Source organism: Elephantulus edwardii, unplaced genomic scaffold (genome assembly GCF_000299155.1).
Source record: "Elephantulus edwardii isolate Elephantulus edwardi_28Jun2011 unplaced genomic scaffold, EleEdw1.0 scaffold00089, whole genome shotgun sequence".
Lineage (NCBI taxonomy): Eukaryota > Metazoa > Chordata > Mammalia > Macroscelidea > Macroscelididae > Elephantulus > Elephantulus edwardii.
The window spans coordinates 13,130,873-13,135,059 of NW_006399839.1; positions in this window are offsets into that span (position 1 = coordinate 13,130,873).

The following is a 4,187-nucleotide window of genomic DNA, read 5'->3' on the forward strand; positions in this document are numbered from 1 at the left end:
GCAACAATGAATGAATGGAATTCCAAAATCTCTGTAGATGTTCACTGAAATGAAAAATAAACAAACTAAATTTAAAAAAAAAAAAAAGACCAACCTGTTGTCTCTGTGCTGTCTCAAGACCTTTGCTTTCCCTTCATGATGTAGGAAAGAATGGCCACTTTATCTGGCCTGGCATGAACACACTGCATCATTTGTCCCCAACTCATTTTCCTAATGACATGCCTTTTTTCCTTAAGAGTCCACTGAGGCATTTTATTTGCACTGTGTCTTACAGCCCTAAAAAAAGAATCCCAGGGTTTGTCCCATGTGTTTTCGTCTTGCGTCCTCGTGGTCCATGATGCCAGCTGAGGTTGTCAGAACACTGAAACCCCACTGATGGGATGGGAGCAGGTGTGGCTGCCACTTTTCTAGGCGTTTGAGTTACACATCAACCCGGGCTAATGACGCCACCCTTGTTTAACCTGCCTGTGAGGTGGACAGCGATTTCCCCTGCTCTGTGATCACCAATGATTTCAAACTCTCCAATTCAGCCATGCTTCTTCATGACTGTTAGGAACCGAACCATGACTTTGGAAGACAGCCTGTTAAGAACCTGGAGCTCGCCTCTCTTCTCGGCATTGTTGAGGCTCTTGAGAGCGTCAGCCAGGACGTTCACGCGCACCATCGTGGAGGCATGGAAATATAGTGAAAAGAGGAAGGGCAGAGCAAGTGCACAGAATTATGAGACGACATTTCTTTCCTTTCTGCTCTTCACTCTCTTCAGACCTCCATCATCAGAGAGGCATGCGTGTGCGCGTGCACACACAGACTCTATTTCCAAGACACATTTTTTCCTCTTGTTTACAGTGGCCTTTTCCATCTCTGTATCTTTCAAAACAAAATCCTGCTCACTTGCTCTGGGAAATCGCTTGGCTCTCCCTAAGTCATTCACTCCTTACACTCACTGCTGTCCAGCTGGAATCAACTCCCAGCTCAATCTCCAGCAGGTTTTGAGAGGCAGCAAACGACACAGGAGGAAACTGGCCAATGTTTTCCCAAAGAGGGGGTAGGTGATTTGAACCACCTGCCTTAGGATTGGCAGTGCTACTCCTTACCGACTAGGCTACTGGAGCTTCTTAGGGTTCTCAAAATGCACTACTAGAGAATCTATTTCTTTGAACCACCTGCCTTTTTTCTACACATGGATGGTGAGCTTTGCCCTGTCTACCATAAGCCTGGCAATGTCCTCCATAAAGGCACTCAATGATGAATGGGCACACAAACTCTTCAGTTCGGTATGTAAACCAGAAACTATTCGTAGCGAGCTCTAGAGGGTAAGGAGTTGCTCTGCTAATTCAAAGGTAGGAGGTTTGAATCCACAGCTGCTCCATGGGAGAAAGAAGGACAATGTCCTCTTGAGTGATTTATAGTTTCTGAAAACCTGCTGAAGTCTCACCTACTCAGGAATATTATCAGGAAGGGCCAGTCCCAGGGGAAAACATCACGCTTGGTAGAGTGGAGGGTCAGTGACAAAGAGTAAGGTGCTCAGTGAGATGGGCTGACACAGCGGGTGTGACAATGGGTCCAAGAACAGCAGTAATTGTGAATGGCACAGGTTTTACACTGTTGTACAGGGGGTTGCTATGAGATGGAGCTCCGACACCTTACAATGTAAGTCTTGCTGCTATCCTCACCTGGTAATGTCATTAAATCTCTAGTCAACTTTGAAATTTAGAAAGAATAAAACCCAACATTCCATGAAGCCCTGAGAACATAAAGCATCCCCACTTTAGCAACTTCTAACCATCTCCAGGGCCCCAAAGTGAGCAGCACTGTGCTTATCTGAATCGAGCTGTAACTGACACTGACCGAGGGAGTCACAGAATCCTCAGGTGATGCTTCTACCCTAATGTTAAATGGGTACCCAACCTGCAACAAGCCCACTAACTTTCTTCTGGATCTGTATCTTCAAGAATCAAATGAGAGTAACAGTCCCCATCTCAGGGACTGTTGGTGCTAAAGGTGATCTGGGGCTGGGGATGTGTTGTGTTGTTGTTTTTAAGAAAATAAAAAGCCTTCCTTGATGATACTGTTCACCTTACAGGTCTACTGTTTGGCTGAAAATTGAGTCACAGGGGTTAGTTTATTTCGAGGTTAGAAGAAGACTAAAAGCCGTATCGTGGATGTTTCTCCAGGCTCTATCAGTAAGCCTGCCTATTTTTATGTTTGAGTTTTGTTCTGTACTTTCACGCACTCTGTCCAGGACTCCTCTTTGGATCCCTTTTCAAGTAGTCAGCTGTGGTAGCCAGGCACCATTTCTTGAGGTGGGGATGTGAAGTGATATTCAGTAATGCTGAATGAATGAGGGAGAAAAGTTGAGTTCTGGGGACTTATGGTAAGAAGCTGCATGGCCAACCTGAAGCAAGTGGTTTGAGTCTACCAGCTGCTCTGCAGGAGATGGACAATCTTCTCCCAGGTGATTTAATGCTGCTAAAACTCCGCTGGAGGGTCAGTATGGATCAGTTCCAACTTGATGGTACTCAACAACAGGAGAAAAGTTAGTATCTCTTCAAATGTGACTGCTTATGAGAGATGCAAATCAGAACCATGATGAGACAGCACCTTACTCCAGTAGCAGTGGCAAAGTTTGACAGAACAGCAAGTAATAAATGTTCGGCAGGCTGTGGCAAGAAGGAACTCTTACGCATTGTTGGTGTGAATGTAAAATGGTACAATCACTCTGGAAGGCAGTTTGGCATTTCCTCAGAAAGCAGAACACAGAAATTCTATATGGCCTAGCTATTCCACTGATTGGAATATACCCCAAGAAAATGAGAACTGAGGAACAAACAGACACTTGTACACCAGTGTTCATAGCACTGTTATTCACCATTGCCAAGAACATGGAAACAGCTCAAATGTCCAACCACAAATGAATGGATTGAGAAATTATGGTACATTTACATGACGGAATACTACACAGCACGTAGGAGCAATGATTTTGTAAATCACTACCTAACTTGGGAGGGACAGGAGAGCATGATGCTAAACGAACTAACTCACTCCCATAAGGACAAATACTATATAAGACCACTATTGTAGAACATGTATGAGGATCCAAGTGGGTGAGGGGGGAAGCAGAGGAGTGAGAATGGGTAGGGGAGGGGTGGGAGGATGGTTAATCATAGGGTCACACAGTTTAATGGGTGGAGGGGGGTGGGTAAAGAAAACGGGAACAATCTGGTTTGAAAAACAATGTACACGAACTTTGTAAGCAAACCAGTATAAAATAAAAATTTTATTTAAATACATTTTTAATAAAATCTGATTGCTTTAAGGAAATTATCTCCATTCACAGTTTGTTTATAAACACTAATATTCCTTTGTAAATACAGCAGTTCTTTGTAGAGTCTTAGAGACACTGAAATCTAGTAAAAATTTATTGCTCTCCTTTAATAATGTTTTGGCACACAAGCAATACTGATATCAAATTGATCTGGGCACATAGCAACCTTCCATTAGGTTTCCAAGAGTGTATATCTTTACAGGAGCAGACTGAGCTCATCATTCTCCCTTAGAGAACGTTGTAGATTTGAATCCCTGACATTTTGGTCATTATAACACACTACTCCACCAGAACTCCATATATACAAATGACAAGTAAGCTGCGCTGCAATCCCGAAGGCGCGTAGTTTGAATCCACCAGGTGCTTCACTGGAGAAGGAGGGTCAATCTCCTCCTGTGCCAGTCGGATCTGACCCAAACCATGCAAGGCATAGTCAACTGCTTCTTATGTACATGAACGCTGAACAGTGAAAAAGGCAGGCCAAAAAGAACTCAACTGTGGTCTTGGCAAAGATTACTGCCATGGAATGCCAAAAAATAAACAAAATCTGTCTTAGAAGTGCACTCAGTGTTGTGCAAAAGCAAAGATCATAAGGCTTCATCTCATCAGGAGGGCCTATTGACTGGAAAAGGATACTATGCTTGGAAAATCAGATGATCAGAGAAAAAAAAATGGAAACCCCGTAATGAGATGTACTGACAATGACTTGAACAAAGTCTGAGAATGATGGAGAGTGTGTGGATGGCGAAGGACAGGACTTCCTTCTGTTGCACATTAAGTTGCAAAGTTGGAGCGAGTGGATTCTTTTTTATTTTTAATTTTCATGAAGGTTTACAGGCTTTGGATTTCCATTCATTGTTGC